Raw genomic sequence first — 19,129 nt, 5'->3', positions numbered from 1 at the left:
TGTGTGTGCCTGTGTGTTTCTATGTATGGTGAATGTGAGCATTTGTGTGCATATGTATTTGAGTGTGTGGTGAGTGTGAGCATGTGTGTATGAGTGTGTGCATGTTTTTATGTGTGGTGAGTGTGAGCACTTGTGTGTGCATATGCATGTGGTGAGTGTGAACATGTGTGTGCATGTGAGTGCATGTGTGTTTGTGTGTGGTGTGTGTGCATGTGTTTTTATGTGTGGTGAGGGTGAGCAGTTGTGTGTGTATATGTGCTTGTGTGTGGTGAGCGTGAGCATGTGTGTGTGTGTGTGTGTGTGGTGGGTGAGTGTGTGCATGTGTTTTTATGTGTGATGAGGGTGAGCACTGTATGTGTATATGTGCTTGTGTGTGGTGAGTGTATGTGTGTGCGTGTGAGTGCATGTGCATGTGTGTCACTCGTGCCAAGGGAGCTTGTACCAATGGAAACACAGTGTTGCCCTGAAGCCAATTTGAAGGACAGGAAGGAAGGCCGAGTAAGGGGGTGGGCACAGCCTGCTGGGCCACTAATTGAAGACCCAAGCAACCTTGGGCTCTCAGCCCCAGGGATGTGTCTTTGGGCCTTGGGGTGAGTGACGAATGCCCCGGCCATCAATGTGTGCTGCTGCCTGACCTGCAGAGAGTCATTGTCCCTGCCCGAGCGGGAGGCTGTGGGGCGGGGGTGTGAGGCAGCAGAACTCGGGGAGAAGCCCAAGCAGTGCCAGAGCAGCTCGAGGCAAAGGCAGGTTTTCACCTGGCAATGAAGGAGGCTGGGAAGGAGGAAAGGAAGGAAGCGACAAAGGAACCCTCAACCCCAGCCCCCAGCTCAGCTTGTTTGCAATGTGTCACTACAAAGGACACTCACCCACCCACCCCTCACCTCAAGGCAGCCCTGGTACATACAGGAAGGAGCTGGTCCGAGAGCACATACATGGCCGGGGCAGGTGTGAGTGAGCCAGGGAACATTCTCTGTGCGCCAGTGCTTCACTCGGGCCAGCCTCCCTGCCGCTTCCAGATGCCCATTTCCTCTTCTTAACCTGAAAAAGTGTTTGTCTGACACTCCGACCTTCCGCCCAAACACACACACACTTACATGCAGACATCACAGTGACTGAGGCATACCAAGCGTGCCGGTGCGGGGGAAAGAACCCCATGAGTTCTGTCTGCAGCTGTGTTGTTTGGAACAAGGGCACGCGCCATCTCTCAAGTCTGCGCACTCCAGGAGTGAAGCCAGTGGTCTAAAAGGGTGCAGACAAGAGCCAGGACCTGGAGCTGCTCCCAGCCCTCTGGAGCCATCGCAGTTTGAGCCCTTAGAGATGGGCCAACGCCAGCATGGCCCCTAGTTTGATGACAGGGTAGAAAAATATAAATGAATGGCTGGATTTCCCCCCATTGCTGGGAAACCAGCATTACAGAGACACGAAAGCACGGGTACACCCAGGACGAGGGTCACACAGACAGAGCAGAGCAGAGAGGGTTTTGAGAGTCCAGTATCTTTGTTTGTGTTTATTGTTGCTAAAAATAAAAGCAAGAAGTTAAACACAAGGAGGCAAAACGATTTCCTCAGGCCAAAGTGTCTAGATGTGGGGCTACTTTCCCATAACACTGCGTTCTCCTTGTTAAATATTTAAAAAGTAGACACGAGACAGATGGAGTGAGGTGTCCACACCCATGAGAACATGTGTGTGACAGTATGGTCATATATTAATGTATGTGACTACACTCGGTTAATGTTTATCCAGGAATAAACAAAACAGCCTACAGAACATTAACAACCCATCACTGATTATACAACGCAGCGTCTTCTCAGCAAAAGAAGCGGGCGACTCCAGTGAAAGCAGACACTAACCATTCCTGGCAGCTCCAGCCAGTGCTGCCCATAGAATGGGGCACCATGACTGTGAGAAGAATTACCTCCTTCAGGTTTTCTACCGCTCTCTCTGTACCAAAACTTTTAATTTCTCCTGCTCTTTCTCCCACTATCTCTCCCTGACTCACTCTGCTCCTTGCTGACTGTCCCCACCTTGGGGCCAGCACCAGCTCTGTGTCCCCATGCAGGGCATTTTTTGTCCCAGATGGTGGGCGCAGCACGGTCATGGGAAATGAAGGCATGCTCCCTGCTTGGGGAATTGCTGCCACAGATGGCAGGCAAGAAGCACAGGTGCTCCTCATGTGTCTTGTTTTGCAACTGGCCCATCATGCCTTGGGGCTCCAGGACAGGCTGTCTAAATGCTCACATCCTCCTGGAATCCATGCACCCTGTGAACAGGATGCCATTGATCTCAACGCTCAGGAACTGCTGTCATCATCCGTGGCCATCACAGAGACGCAGAGCCACAAGGAGAGGTATGATGGGCACAGTTCCTGCTATTCCCCCAGACACGACCCGGGAAAGGGGTCAACCAGATCCCAAGCCAAGGACATCGGCGTCATCATCACCTGCTTAATTCTAGATTTGTGGCAGGTCCCATGCATTTGGCAAACGTATATGATCTGAATGCATAGCGAAGTTTAATAACCACTGGCCTAGGGAAGACTCTAACGTAAAAGGTAGACCCCGAAAGCAAAACTCTTAAACATTTAACATCACAGAGCCTCCTGAAACGCTGGTGAAAGCTACAAACAGTCCTCAGAATTATTCCTTTACAAAGGTGCTTAAGCTCTAATTTACATTTTAAACTATACCAGTTATCATTAACTATGTAATTATATCTTAATACACAGCACTATGTTTCATTGTGCTTTTCTGGGCAATCCATAGAGATGACATTTGGAGCTCTGGTCTAAGGAAAACCAAGCTCACAGTTTGGATGTTTACTGTTGGTGGAAGGTTTTTAAACCTAAACTCTGTAGTTATTCCCCAAGTCATCCAGAAAAGTATTAGTCCATTCTTACACTGCAATAAAGATACTACCAGAGACTGGGTAATTTAGAAAGGAAAGAGGTTTAATTGACTCAGTTGTGCATGGCTGGGGAGGCCACAGGAAACTTACAATCATGTGGAAGGCCAAGGGGAAACAGGCACCTTCTTCACAAAGTGGCAGGAGAGAGAGCAGGGGAAATTGCCACCCTTAAACCATCAGATCTCATGAGAACTCCCTCACTATCATGAGAAGAGCCTGGTGGAAACCACCTCCACGATCCTGTCACCTCCACCATGTCCCTCCCTCGACACATGAGGATCACAATTCTAGATGAGACTTGGGTGCGGACATGGAGCCAAACCATATCAGGGCTCCTGAAGAATCCCATCTCATTCCGCCTTTATCTGGTGAACGAAGCCCCGTCTCCAGCTACCTGAACCCGGCACGGCCAAGGTGCAGGTGGGCTGCACAGGCCTCTCCTGCCTCATTCCTGCAAGGATCTCATGACGGGCAGGACTCTGCCACTGGGGGGCACCCGGAGGGTTCTCACAGAGAGAGAACTCAGGCTTCAGTTTCAGCTGCTGCACAGTGAGTGAGGCGGGTGCTGTAACAGCAGCACCATCTCCATGGCATGGCACACGTGGGCACTTCTTGCCCACATGATGTGGAAGGAGCATTGCCTATTTCCAGAAGGCCCCTCTAGGCACTGGCTCAGGGACCCACACTATAACTCCCCCATCTCCAACACAAGACCTCCGAGGTCACGGGTGGCAGGGAAGGAGGATGGGGCCAACAGGCTCCCCAGGCCCTGACTGGACGTATCGTCAGCCGGACCCCCGGAGCCCTGCCTGGCTGCCCGGGAGGCTGTGACCAGGAGCAGACGCAGTCACAGCCACCCAGCCCCAGCTCACAGACAGCAGCAGCAATGTGAGAGGCAGGGTACGCACCCAGCACCTGCCGGCCCTGCCAGGTCCCGCACTAAGGGTGAGGTGGTTCAGATGAGCCCAAGAAGCTGCTCAGCACTGGGCTGCAAAGAACCTGAACTGGAACTTGTAAGAAAGGACCTACCCAGGCCCTGAAGGCAAGGGAGGGCCAGGGGCCTCTGCACAAGCACCAGAGGCCCCTCCAGAGCAGGGGAAGAAGGAAGTCACGGCCTAGAAAGACAGGGCTGGTGGCCACAGAGGCAGGGAGGCAGTGGTGAGGACTCCCGGCAGCCACACCAGGTGGGAACCACAGCCCACCCCGGACAGACACACGGGACGTCAGACGAGCTGGAGCCGGCAGGGCAGGAGGGCCGGAAGTCTGGGTGTGGACGGCTGGGGGCCCTCCAGGCACCTGGCAGCCACCCCAAGCTGGGTCTCTGAAGTCGGGGCTGTGCTCTGGGGAGCCTGTGGGTTCAGGGGATTATCCAGCTCTGGAGCCTGAGAGAGAGGACTGTGTAGACACCAGCACTGGGGCTCCAGACTCAGGACTATGGCAGATGGGGGCAGCTGGGGTCTTTCAGCCCTTGTGCCGCCTTTGATTCCCCTCTTTCAACAGCTGCAGGGGGAGGATAATGCCAACTTATCTTTGGGCAAAGATGCTGCCTCTGCCTGGGACAGTAGCCAGCAGCCCACCCAGCCCAGGGCACTGCGCTGTGCAGTGTGACTGACGGGACCCTTCCCATACGCACATAGGCACGCCGCCCCAGGAAATGTGGGTGCACAGGTCTGTGTGAGGGAGGAGGAGGCTCAGGACCTCTACAAAGCAACACTTGAAAAACATCCCATCAACCAGGCTCCGTCCTGTGAAGCAGGAGGAAGAAAACCACAGAGGAAAGGAGCTCAGCTCTTCTGCAGCTACCCCATTCAGGCCTCCTGGCCACTGTGCCTGGAGATACCCTGGGCCACCTGGGCCTGGAGGCAGCTGAGGGCTGGCGGGATCCCTGGAAGCTAGTGCACCCCTTGGCCTCCTGTCACCACCCCAGGATGCCCCCACCCATGCAGAGTATCTCCAGGCTTGGCCATTCCTCTAGTCCTGAACTAAGAAAGCTGAGTGGACCCATTCCGCAAGCCAGCCAGCCACAGCAGGCCCCAGCCTAGCTCCACACATGGACCCTGCTAGCTGTGCGAGGCATGTTGTCACACATGAGGGAGACATGCTTGGCCTCCCTGCCCCTCGACCTCCTCACCTGGGAAGTGAGAATGGCGATGGTCACTGCTGTGCCCCAGGTGCTGGGCAGGTTTAAACAGGGAGTCCACAGAACACCATGCACCTGGCCAAGGCTCCTAGGATGTGGCTTTGCGTGTAGGTGGTGGTGGAGGCTGCTGCTATGGCATCTCCATCCTCAGGAGCCCTCCCTCCTGAAGCTCTGTGGCCAGGTCAGCCTCAGCATGCCAGGCTCCCTCCACACCCCAGGACCTGTCTGTCCTCAGATCACATCATGTTCAATGCAAGGGCTTCAGCCACCACCTTGAAACAGGTGATCCACAAATCCACTTCTCAAAGCCAAGCCTCTGGCTGAGCGCCACGCCAATCGTCCCTTCCTTACTTCCATGAAAAAGAATCTTATCATTGATTCCTGGCAAATTCTCATTTGCTGTCCACGAGCAAGCTCAGCACTGGCAGGAGGCGCAGTGGCCTGTGAAATGTGCGCAAGCTCTGCAGGCAATCACCAAGGCTCCGTGGCACTCCTCACGCGTGCCGTGACCCTGGGCAGGTGCGCTGTCCCCAGCCACGTGCCTCAGTCTGAGAGTTGTAAGCATGGAAAGTACCAAGCACACTACCAGGCAGGACAGCTGCTCCATGAGTAAAAACAAAACATCAAAATCACCTTTAAAAATGGAACCAAAGTGAGTTAGTTTTCCAGTGCCCTAGAAAGGTGTTATATCCAGGGTCTGCTGAGTTACAAAAGGTTTCTTCTTTTATGAGCAAAGGTTACAAAGGTTTGCTTCTTTTGTGAGCAAATTAAGACCTTTTATACATAATATATATGTATATATATAACATATCTATATATATACAAGATATAGTAGTTCTATCCTTTCTGTGTACCAAAACTTTTAATATATCAATACATATTTCTATAAATGCTATTAGAATTTTTTTATTGTACTTTAGGTTCTGGGGTACATGTGCAGATCATGCAGGATTGTTGCATAGGTACATACATGGCAAGGTGGTTTGCTACCTCCATCCCCCGTCACCTATATCTGGTATTTCTCACCTCGTTATCCCTCCCAAACCCTCCCCACCCCCAATGTCCCTCCCCTAGCCCCCACTAACTGTCCACATTATATGATGCTCCCCTCCCTGTGTCCACATGTTCTAATTGTTCAACACCCGCCTATGAGTGACAATGTGCAGTGTTTGGTTTTCTGTTCTTGTGTCAGTTTGCTGAGAATGATGGTTTCCAGATTCATCCATGCCCTATGAAGGACAGAAACTCATCATTTTTGATGGCTTCGTAGTATTCCATGGTGTATATATGCCATATTTTCTTTATCCAGTCTATCATTGATGGACACTTGGGTTGGTTCCAGGTCTTTGCTATTGTAAACAGTGCTGTAATGAACATATGTGTGCATGTGTCTTTATAATAGAACAATTTATAATTCTTTGGGTTTATACCCAGTAATGGGATTGCTGGGTCAAATGGAATTTCTATTTCTAGGTCCTTGAGGAATCACCACACTGTCTTCCACAATGGTTGCACTAATTTGCACTCCCATCAACAGTGTAAAAGTGTTCCTATTTCTGCACATCCTCTCCAGCATCTGTTGCCTCCAGATTTTTTAATAGCTATTCTAACTGGTGTGAGATGGTATCTCAGTGTGGTTTTGATTTGCATTTCTCTAATGACCAGTGATGATGAGCATTTTTTCATATGTTTCTTGGACTCACAGATGTCTTCTTTTGTAAAGTGTCTGAAAAATATGGAATGCTTCAAGAATTTGCATGTCATCCTTGTGCAGGGGCCGTGCTAATCTTCTCTGCATCATTCCAATTTTAGTATATGTGCTGCCAAAGCAAGCACTAGAATTTTTGATATACAGAAAGAAGTAGCTACTTATATACAATTATTGCCGATCAGAACATAATGACAATTTAAAGAGAATCGAACACATTATTTTTTATGATAGTTACTGAAGGCTGACTTTAAACAGATTTGGGCTATCAAAATGTTAAGTTTAGACCCATTTATTTGTGAGCATTGGAAGAATTTATTTATGAAAATGTATTTGTATTGTATGCCTTTGAAAACGTTTTGAGGTAGTTGGCAAAAAATAGACAATGTAAATGGGAATTCAGAAGGAAATGGTTAAGGGAAATATGGGAGAAATTGGCTTTTTAAAAAGGACAAAATCAACATAGTCCTTGCAATTATAAATAAAATTTGGCTCTGAGCTCCCTCACAGCCAAGGCAAAAATGTAGACATGGTTTATCAAAAAAACTTTTAGTTTCTATTTCTCAGGAAAATAAAATATGTTCTTAACACTAATTTTCAAGAGAAATTTCTCACATGGTACAAATATAGGGGCATTAGGTACTTCATTAAAGCACAATTTTCTCAACAACCATCTTAAAGTAAATGAAAAACTTGAACTTACATTACTGTGTTTGAAGAAAACTGCTCTTAAAGTTCAGGAAATAATATTCAAGTACAACCATTGAAAGGAGTTCCAGACTAGGTGTGATTGTGAATTTTGTGTCACCTTGGTGGGCCATTGTGCCCAGCTGCTTGGTCAAACACAGTCTAGCTGCTCCTGTGGATGCGTTTGCAGATGTCTTCGACAACTACAATCAGCTGACTTTGAGTAAAGCAGGCTCCCCTCCATATGCAGGTGGGGCTTGTCTAATCAGTTGAAGGAGTAAAACTTAAGTAAAAGTAAAACTGAGGTTTCCCAGAGGAGTTCTGCCTCAAAAACATAACACAGAAGCCCTGCCTGACTTCCAGCCTGCCCTGCAGATTTCAGATCTGCCAGCCCCCACAACCACATGAGCCAATTTTGAAAAACAAATCCCTTGAATTATGCATCCAGTGGGCTCTGTTTCTCTGGAGATCCCTGACCGATAGGCTGGTCGTTCAGGGATTCAGCTTCCAAAAGACCAAGGCACAGGATGCCTGGGGGCGTGATGGAGGCAGCTCTGTCAGCACAAGCAGCTCTCCGTGAGCACCTTTCCTCACCGCTCAGCCTTCAGCAGAAGCCACCAGACAGGCACGCTTTGAGGGGCTAGGGTTCTAATCAGGCCACACACCTGCACGTGTCAGCGACCAGAAGCCATCAGATCATGCAAGTGAAAGTGGATGAGTGTCCACAGCCCCACTCTCCATCCCTGGGGGATGACCAGCAAGAACCCCAAACCCTGGGATGCAGTCAGGGTGCTCCAGGAGGCAGCTGTGGGCTAGTCCCAGCACCAGTACAAGAACCGACCCCACTGATGCTGTCCTCACCTGGATGACTTTCAGAGTGGGTTCAGTCATCCGTGCTGGGCATAAACGACATTTTCCCACATCATCACCCAGAAAGAGTTCCCTGCAATACATACTTCTGGGCAGCTAAACAAGCTGACCAGTTGTCATGATTTATCTTTGAACAACTACCTGCTTCCAAAGCCAACTTGGGGCCAGGACAGCCCTGTGGTCACTGTGGCAGGCAGCTATCTGGACTGCCCAGAATCCATGCTGCCCTGGGCTTTACATTTAGTAAATATTTTCAACATCATCTCCTATTCCTGTTGTCAGAATAGAGAGTAGACAAAATGAATTCTTCTAAAAGCATAAAACTGAATCACATGATTTTAGCGCAGGGCATTATTCATTTGCTTTCAACTCATCAGAGCAGGTTCAATGCAGACCTGTCTGGTCTTTCAAACAGCTTGGTGCCCCAGCACCAAGCATGCCAACAGGGCCCCAGTGCTGCCAGGGCTCGTGTTCACTGCAGCTGAGACGTGAGTGGATTTACCATGAAGAGGTGATGACAATCTTCTCTCCCCCACACACTCCTCCAATTATCCCTTCTCATGGCCTGATTACCATGGGAACTGAGGGCTCCCTCAGGGAAACTGCCGACCTTTCTGTAGTTAGCATTCAGACACACGACCAGGAGAGGGATAGAGACGGAATGCAAAATGGGAGAAGGAAGCAGGAGGGATCCTGGAGAGCCCGTCAGACAGGCGATGAGCCTGGACCCTGAAAAGAGCAGCGCCACCCCAGGTCAGGGGGTATGGGGGCTGTCCCAGAGCTGCCCAGAAGGTGTGCATGCTCTAGGGCACATGAGTGCATGCACATGCACACATACACAGACAACGTATGCACACTGGTATGCACACAGGTATACCCACATACACAATGCACACATGCCAACACACCTACACACAAATGCACACATGTATACACACATGCCCACACACATGAACACACCTACATGCATATGCATACACCTACACATAATGCACATGTGCACACACCTACACATGCACAAACTAACATGCATTGCACACATGCACACACCTTCACATGCACACATGCACAAATCTATACACACACACACCACACACATGCAAATACGCAAATCCACACACATGCATATACACACATAAGCACATGCACACACCTACACATGTGCACACCTACACATTTATACACCCACACGTGTACACACCTACACATTCACACACATGCACACACCTACACATGCATACACACATGCGCACACCTTCACATATGCAAACACCTTCACATGCACACATGTGCACACCTACACATGCACACACCTTCACACACTTGCACACATCTACACATGCATGCACACATGCATACACCTTCACATACACACACCTTCACATGCACACACCTTCACATTCATGCACACACCTACACATGCATGCACACATGTGTACACCTACACGTGCACACACATTCACATGCACACATATGCACATATCTTCACACAAATGTGCACATCTACACACATGCACACACCTACACATTCACACACATGCACATAAGCAAATCTATACACACATGCAGATACATACATACACACATGCACACACCTACACACCTAAGCACATGCACACGCATACACATGCACACACACACCTATGCACACATGAACATGCACAATCACACATATGCAAATACACAAACCTACAAGTACATGCACACATATACATATGTGCACACACCCACAGATGTGCACATGCACATACACACACATGGCTCTGTGTGAACTGCAAGAACTATTTTTATAACATCTAAACCTTGGAGTTCAAGAAGCCCAAGCAGCCGCCATGGGGTCCTCATCCCTGTGAGCCTCTCTGCATTTTGGAAGAGACGGACGAGGCCTGGTACTGTGCAATGTAAAGACACCAGTCAGCAGAAAACGCTAGGAGGGCTCACGCCTCCACGGGAAGTAGGCCCAGAGCAGCAGGGCCTACAGAGCAGCTGAGTCCCCAGGCAGGGGTGTGGCTCGGACACAGAGGCCCCTGGCAGTGGCCCTGCTCTAATGGCAGAGATTCTCAGGGATCACAGGGAATGTGGCTTCCTTGCCGAACATGTCAGCATTGGGAACGTGGGGACGGATTTACTCCAGCTCCTCTCCTCACCTGCAAGGGCTTGTGGAGGTCCTGGAGCTCTGTGACTTTTAAGGAATAACAGGAGGAAAAGTGGGAGTTGAGGTCAGCAGAGAAGGAGGAGCCAGCGAGGCTGGGAGGAGCCAGAGGCTCTGCTGAGCAATGTGAGCAGAGAAGATGGACACAGCTGTGCGGGCCTCACTCCTGCAAGGTGAGGCGGGTGCCTGGAAGGGGAGGGCCAGGCAGTGTAAGAGCCAGTGGGAGGCATGAGGGGAACAGGGCCTACAGCCTTCAGATGGTGGCAAGGGTCCCAGAAGCCACCTCCTCAGCCACAGGGTGCTGGGCCCCCAAAAGGAGCTCCCAAAGCTGTTTCTGGATCAGTGTTTGGAGCAGGGCAGGCATTCAAACAAGGAAACCCGATGTCAGATGCAGGATAGCTATGAGGAGGAAAAGCTGCCACAAAGGAAACACAAAAACGTTTCCTACAAGAGGCGTGAGTGAGCGGAGCTCAGCCTCAGGAAGGACCCATTGTTAGTTAAGACCGATGAAGTCATAAAAGTCAACCCGATGTGATGTCTGTGCTAGCTGAGTCATAGCCTCCCCCGGAATATGGCCATGTCCTAATCCGCAGAACCTGGGATTCTGTGACCTATGAGGCAAAAGGGACTTTGCAAATGGGATTACGTTAAGAACCTTGAGAGAGGAAATTATCTCGGATTACCCTGGGCCCAGTGTAATCACCAGGTTCCCTGTAGGAGGGAGGCGGCAGAGAGAAGACCCCAAGGTAGCAGAAGCGGAGGCTGAAGCCATGGGCTTTAGAGACAATGGGCGGGGCCAGAGCATCCCGGTAGCCCCTGGAAGCTGGAAAACAAGGACACACATGCTGCAGTGGGGCTGCCAGCAGGAACCGGCTGCCAGCACCTGGACTTGGCCTAGTGAGACCAAGGCTGGAGCTGTGTCCTCCAGAACCATAAGATAATATGTTCATGCTGTTTTAACCCACTAAGTATGTGGTAACTTGTTACAGCATCAACAGGTAACTGATACAGAGTCCTCACCACTTTATTTTACTGAGCATTTAAAAAGCCTCTAATGAATGTGTCAGTCCACTTTCCACCTTAGTCACCTAGTGTGACTTTTTCTATAATATTTTATTCTTTATAACTACACATTTTTCTATTGCAAAGGTTTTTAGAAACCTAAGTCATACAATTCAGAAAGACTTAGTTCCTTCCTCATCCTTTAATCTCTGGTATGTTATCCCAGAGATAAATCTCCATGCACACAGGGTCCCTGTCCTTCACCGTTAAAAGGCAGAACTACTGGCAAAACAAAACTGGTGGTTCGTTATTCCAGCTTCCAGGAAGAAGGCAAATCAGCCTGGGCTGGGCTCATTCATATCTGCACACAGCAAACCCAGTCCTGAAGCCTCCAGAGAAGTGTGCGCATGCTCCCTGTCTTGGTGGATGGTTCTTCTCTCTTGCACTTTGGAGGGTGCATGGGTCTTCTGGGGGCTATTCCCTCCGACATCTGTGTGCCCCATGCTCTGGGCATTGGTAGAGCTGGAGCTCCCACACACAGTCCAGCAGTTCTTGGGCCTCCTCTCCAGTTACTAGGGCCTCATGTGCGCTAGTGGATCTCCCTGCCATCCTCACTCGTGTTCCCACAGGCACACGCCCTCGAGGAAGGAACACCTGGCTGGGCTCCCACTATTGGTTGGTTCCATAAAGGACACATTTTCCATTGTCAGTGGTTGCAAGGCTCACTGTGTCTGAAACACGAGCAGATCCTCATTCAAGGGATGTGGTGCAGAGGAAGGAACAGGCTTGAAGGAGATGAGGATGAACTCAAATTGGACATTTTAAGTTTGAGATATTGTGTGTTATCTAAGCAGAGAAATCCAGCACTCTTAAATACATCTTTATCTCAAGAGAGAGAGCTTGGGAAAATATATAGATTTGGGAACCATTAGCGTTCAGTTCTCAACCAGAGTCCTAGGAATGAATGTGATAACCAGGAAGGATGTGTAAGTAGAAGACAAAGCGGTCAAGGATGGAGTTTTGGGTAAATGCCAACATTAAGACCCATATCCAAGAAAAGCATCAGATAAGCATAGAGTGTGCCATGGAGACTTTCAAAAGAGAAGGAGGATGACACACAGTGATGACTGAGCAGTCCTGTTGGGGAGCTGATACGGGTGTGTCCTGGTGGCCTGGGGGAGAGGACAAAGGGCAAGGGGGTGATAAAGGAAGGAAGGGAGGTGAGGAGCAGAATGAGCAAGGCCGACTTCATGAAGGGAATGGGGGGAGATTTTAGCCCACCTTCACCATGGGTGGAAAGCCAGTAGGCCAGGAGGGTTGGATATGAAACCTTGTCTTGAAATCAGGAGAAAGAGGGGCTCTGATACACTTGTCGGTCATGGGAGGGCTGTACACAACAGGAAGACACATTGATGGGGCCACCACAGGAAGATGCATTGATGGGGCCACCACAGGAGGATGTGTTGATGGAGCCTCCACAGGAAGACGCGTTGATGGAGCCTCCACAGGAAGACATGTTGATGGAGCCTCCACAGGAAGATGCGTTGATGGAGCCTCCACAGGAAGACGCGTTGATGGAGGCTCCACAGGAAGATGCGTTGATGGAGGCTCCACAGGAGGATGTGTTGATGGAGCCTCCACAGATGTGTTGATGGAGCCTCCACAGGAAGATGCGTTGATGGAGCCACCACAGGAAGACGCATTGAAGGAGCCACCACAGCAAAGACACTTCCTGACATGGAAGCATGTTGTGCACAGCCCTCCTGCATCTTCCTGTGGTGGCCCCACCAGCACATCTTCCTGTGAAGGCTCCATTAGTGCATCTTCCTGAGGAGGCCCCATCAATGTGCCTTCCTGTGGAGGCCCCATCAATGCATCTTCCTGTGGTGGCCCCATCAATGTGCCTTCCTGTGGAGGCCCCCTCAACGTGTCTACCTGTGGTGGCTCCATCAACACGTCTTCCCATGGAGGATCCATCAATGCGCCTTCCTGTGGTGGCTCCATCATCGCGTCTTCCTGTGGAGGCCCCATCAACACGTCTTCCTGTGGTAGCTCCATCAGTGCGTCTTCCTGTGGTGGCCCCAACAGCGTGTCTTCCTGTGGTGGCTCCATCAGCGCATCTTCACTATAGTGGCTCCACCAGTGCATCTTCCTGTGGTGGCTCCACCAGTGCGTCTTCCTGTGGTGGCTCCATCAGCACATCTTCCTGTGGTGGCTCTATCAACACTGTCCCTTCCTCAGAATCCAAATCTGGTGGGTTTTCCTGAGCTCGCTTCCCTGAAAAATTGGAAGTTGTGGGTACTCAGATTGACCTCATTTGCCTTCTGATCTGATGCAGAGAGCATAGAGCATCCCTCTGGGAGGATTCTTGTGAAAAAGAGAGTGTCTAGATCTAACCACCAATTTCTAGGAAACACAGCTAAGAGAGGAAGATGTAATGAGGACCCACTCAGCCACGTCCAGAATGTAGAAAATTTTACAGGGAAAATTACCCAGTGTCATCAGTTAAAATGTGCTTCGTGGGGGCAGGAAGCTGCTAAAGACTGAAGGAGTTTCAGAGATGTGCAGTCCAGAGGCCGGCTGGGCATGTTCAGAGTCAATGCAAACATGCCTCATGTCCACGGGTAAAAAAAAAAAAAACTTCAGAGTCAATCAAGGAAAGTGAACATGGACTGGGTATTGGATGGCACTATGGAATTATTACTGTTAGGTGAAATAATTATATTGTGGCGATGTAAAGAGAACCTATTTGTTACAGACATGAAGAAGATGGAAGAGATTACCTGTTGTCTGGCATTTGCTTTAAAATATGTGGGGACACAGCTGGAAGCAGGGGAGCAGGACGTTGCTGATTTTTGAACCTGGGTGGTGGATTCACTCTACCTCTCTCTTTACTTTTAGATGTGCTTGAAAATGTTTAAGGTAAAGGATTTTAAAAGAGTGGACTTACTGTCACCACTGCAGCTGAGGCTGTGTGGTCTCTAACAGCAATCATGGCCTCTGGTTCTTCTTCTCCAGGAAGACGGCCCCTCCTATTCCCCAGCACTCCCTTTTCCCATTTAAGGGGCCCAGAGAGTGGCTCTGAGCTCAGTGTCGTGTGGCCCCTGCACAGACACCGGCACCTCCATGCAGCCTTTAGAGGCACAAAGCAAATTTGAGGCTGTAGCTCTGGGATAACATCGGCCCAGGTGGATAGGCAGAGAGCCAGCCTCCCACCCCTCCTGACGGGACCTCCACACCCTTGACCTGCCCAGGGGAAAGGCAGGGAACCAGCCTCCCACCCCCCCCTGACGGGACCTCCACACCCTTGACCTGCCCAGGGGAAAGGCAGGGAGCCAGCCTCCCACCCTTCCTGACGGAACCTCCACACCCTTGACCCCCTGTCGGAAGAGGTGGAGCACAAAGGCCACCATGACTGTTATGACTTAAAAAGAATGACACTGCATTTTGCCAGAGGTTTGCAAATAAAAATGAGAGCTATGGGAATGTTGGAGTAGGGAGCAGAGAGGGAGGAATGAAAACCAGGGCAGGAAGGTCAATATGGAAACCTGCAGCTCCATGAAAAACATCATTTAATGAGTTCAGCTGTGCCTTTTTAGGCCCAAGATCAATAGGCAGCCATTTGAACGGCCATTGATGAGCAGAGGTAACAGCTGCTGAATGCGGGGGCCAAGCAGACCTGTGGGTTTGGGGTGTGGCCGGCTGCTATCTGGGAGATTTGTTACACATGACAAGTGACACGCAGGGCCCTGTGTGGCCAAGAAAACTGGCTGCCCTCGGGCGTGGCTGCAGAGCTTAGCATGGAGCTGCAGCAGTCCCTGTCCTGAAACCAGTGGAAGGCTTTGAAAGCCCAGCCACAAGTGCACCCATGCGGAGAAGCCAGAGCTTCCGTCTCACTGCACCCAGGACAGTGGTGGAAGGAGAGGAGGCCAAAATAGTTCTGTGAAGATGGGAACGTAGGCCAGCCTTGTTCTGCCCAAGAAGGGATTCTCTATGAAAGGTGAGGCAGGAAGACTTAGACCCTTAGTAACCACCAGCTAAGCATGAATGAAAGTGTTGATACAATTGAGTTTGGAGGTGAAAGGGAAGCAATGGCACTCATGTAGCCAGAAACTTTATCTGGAAGACAATAATGCAAAAGACAAAATGAAGTTGTGAGCTTTTATACTGTATACACTTGCTATTTCCACTTTTGTTAAATTGGGAGAAATATTAACATTTTCAACCTATTTGTGGGTTGCCTCCAGAATTCTGAAAGTTGAGAGTCCCCAAGTGTGCCAGTGAGGCTGTCCCTGCAGAGGAAGTCCTGTCCCTCCCTCCAGCAGCTGTCTCTAACAACTCTGTCCAGCTGTTTCCCTGCGTCACGGACACTACAGGTGATGGGCAGTTGGTCAGGCTCCAGAGGGGAGACCACGCCAATGGGGTGCATGCACCAAGACCACAGGACCAGCAGCCGAGGGACCTAGCACAGTTGTTAGTGCAGCCTCCTGCTTCCGCGGATGAAGGCTGTGTGTCAGCCCTCTATTGCCCTGAAACAAAGTCACCAAACACTTAGCAGACTAATCAACAAATACTGATGATCCCACACTGCTCCTGAAAGTCCAGGATCTGGGAGAAGCTTCGGGGGGTGCTGCTGACTCAGCTGTGAGTCGGCAGCTTGATGAGGCGGAAGGAAAGGATGAGGAAAGAGATATCCTAAAGCAACAGCAGTTCCTCACTGTCCTTGTGTTGCATCAAGTCACTGCCAACATTGAGTCAGTGAGTCCTGAACCGTCACTCCTAGGGAGAAGCTCCCAAAAGCCTGAAAGACTCTGGTCCCATTTTCATCAGCCCGTCAGTACATAAGCTTGTTTTATGTGTGTTTCTGTTTACAGACACCTGATTTTAAATGGGTTGTTCACGCTTGCACTAGTCTGTTCTCTCACTGCTATAAAGACATACCTGAGACTAGGTAATTTATAAAGAAAAGAGGTTTAACTGACTCACAGTTCCACATGGCTGGGGAGGCCTCAGGAAACTTACAATCATGGCAGAAGGCAAAGGAGAAGCAGACACGTGCCACATGGTGGGAGGAGGAAGAGAGAAAGAGAAGGCAGAGGTGTTACACACTTCCAAACAACCAGATCTCCTGAGAACTCACTCACAATCACAAGAACAGCAAGGGGGAAATCCGTCCCTATGAGCAAGTCACCTCCCACCGGGCCCCTTCTCTGATGCTGGGAATGACAGCTCCTCCTGAGATTTGGGCGGGACACAGAGCCAAACAATGTCAACACCAAAGTCACCGCCTAGGGCAGCGTCTCAGCCTGAGGCACAGCACTGCCACCTCTCACCCAGAAAGACGAGCACCAGCACTTCCCTTGGGGCTGTGTGTAACAGCAAAATCTCTAACAAAAAGCACAAAAATGTGAGACTAACTAGGATGTGAAGAGCACTCGTTTACAGCATGAGCTGAAGCCAGAGGGCAGAGGCCACTCAGCCAGGAACCTGAGCCTTGGAGACCCAGACTTTCCATTGTCCTTCCAATGTCATCAAAAGACCACAAAAGTGCCAAGTGCTGATTTGGGGAAAATGCATTCAGCAAGTGGGTGGATTTACAGGTGGTAAGTCTGCAATGACTGAAGTTGACCGAGGTGCTGCCAAAGAGAGGCGTGAAGGCCGGGCGTGAGTTCAGGTGGGGCCAGGCTGCTGCGGCCTCTCCATCAAGCAACGTGCGCCTAGGAAGCTTCAGCCTGGAAGCTCCGTGAAGGCGGTGAGAGGTTTCGAGAGTGACTGACTGAGCTTGATGTATTCAGGAGGCTCCTTGAGGCACTGGAGAGCCTGCCTGATTGACTGGCAGCCTTGCATGCATCCACCAGGCAGGACACGTGATCTCCCAAACGTGCTGACGACCCTCAGTTTTGGCTGAGAGGTGCTGAGCCTCTCAGAGCACATAGCAGCCTCCCTGGGGCATCAGGGAGCTCCCACGGGCTCCTCAGCAACCAGGAAATTCTGTTTCCTGGGGAGCACAGAGGTGTGCCTTGCTCCTTTCCTCTGACACCTGTGCCCGTGTGCTCCTGCTCCTGGAAAAGCATCAACCCACCCAGCTGCTGACACTGGGCTGATTCCATTGAAACGGTGTCTGACGTCCAAAACAGAATGGGGCTGCAACTCAAGAACCCCAGCAGTGAGAGACAAGTGTGGGTAACACAGATAAAAGGGGCTGAGGACACTACACCCCTGGGGGCTTGCCAGGAAATGATGGAGCAGGGAGGCTGTGTGTCGATCCCCAAAAGTCAAGCACTGGAGGTGAGCACTCAGGAACACATGGTTTCCCCAGGCACAGGGAGCAGGAGAGGTGCACGTAGCTGTTCCCTGGGGTCACCTCTGCAGGGCCCCACACCCTCCTCAGCCAATGAGTGGATCAGGGTCCTGCCACCCCCAAAAGAGGTGGAATATGGCCCTTCCATCCTAACCACTTCGAGGTCTCTCCCCAGCACCCTCGTTATAATAAACTCCGTGACCAGTGCCAGAATGCAGCACTGCTGCAGGCTCCACGCTGCTTCTGACAGTGAAGTCTCCTCAGGAGAAACGTGGCCCCGTGGAGGAGATGGTGTGCACATTAATAAACCCACGATGTGTCATCAGTGGCTTCCACAGAACCTCTGGGGGGGGCAATGGCAGTAGGTTAACAGTTCCTGAGTTCTGGCAGGCATTAACCTTTGCATGTTACCATCTTACGTAATCTCCACTATAACCTTTTGGGGTCTGGAGATGGGGACCCTATTTACAGGCGAGTAGCTGAGTTCGGTGGCTCGAGCTCACTCGGCTCACAGTGGTGATTCCGTGGTGTGAACTCAGGCCCAGGTGTGTCTGAATCTGGAGCCCCCAGGCTGAATCTTTTCGTAAGGGGTTGTCGGTCCAACTTGCCACAGTTCCTCCAGGGATGTGTGAGCCTGACCAGGTGGCTCTCCACCAGTAACACCTGCTTCCTGTAGGACCTGTTGGGGGCCCTGTGCACCTGTCTGTGAGGCATCATCCTCAGGGTTGGTCCTGACCAACTGGGACACTCTCTATTCATTTTCTCCCAAAATATCCACCCTAATAACTCTGGCCTCCAACTTGGTGAAGCGCTGGGTGTGCTTTTGTCTTCACAGGAAGGTTAGAGAAGAGTGAGAGAAGAGAAATGACAAAAATGAACAAGGCATTTCGAGCAGCAGCTGAAAACCTCGGCCTGCAGAAGGCTGGGAAGCTCACCTGTGTCCCTGAAGTTGCCATGCTGGTGCCAGATGAAGAGCTCTGAGCTCCATGCCAGTGGGTGCAGTTCCAGTGCCCTGCCTGCCATGTAAGGAAAAGGATAGGCAGCATCTCAGAGGCTGGGTCCTGAAACATATGGCTGCTTTGGGGGCAGGGTGAGTGGCAGGAGAGAGAAGAGGCAGTGAGAGGGCACCAGAGCTTGTTTCCAATGAGCAGAACCTGAAGTCAAGCTCCAGCAGGGCGAGAGTCCAGCCCGATGGGCAGGTGCGGCCTGGCCATGCCGCAAGCCAGGTGAGAGATCTCATCAATGCAAGAAGAGGGCTGTGCCAAGCCTTCAAGACCCACTCCTGGAAGTCCACTGCCTCAGAGCAGCCCACAGAGGGGGCCTCCCTCTCAGGCTCGCATCTGCCGAGATGCCTTCGCTGACTTT

General features: G+C 50.7%; 1 non-coding gene across 1 annotated transcript; it reads right to left on the bottom strand.

Annotated features, from left to right (window-relative positions):
• Window positions 1-6,773: 6,773 nt before the first annotated feature.
• Window positions 6,774-6,880, bottom strand: LOC116542271. Its single transcript, XR_004265142.1, has one exon. It is a non-coding gene; the product is annotated as a U6 spliceosomal RNA (small nuclear RNA).
• Between the last annotated feature and the right edge of the window lie 12,249 nt (window positions 6,881-19,129).

This window comes from Sapajus apella, unplaced genomic scaffold, assembly GCF_009761245.1.
Source record: "Sapajus apella isolate SASKATOON/1434 unplaced genomic scaffold, GSC_monkey_1.0 scaffold165, whole genome shotgun sequence".
NCBI classification, from domain to species: domain Eukaryota; kingdom Metazoa; phylum Chordata; class Mammalia; order Primates; family Cebidae; genus Sapajus; species Sapajus apella.
Note: the sequence above shows the minus strand (reverse complement) of the source record. Positions and strands in the feature narration are given on the sequence as shown.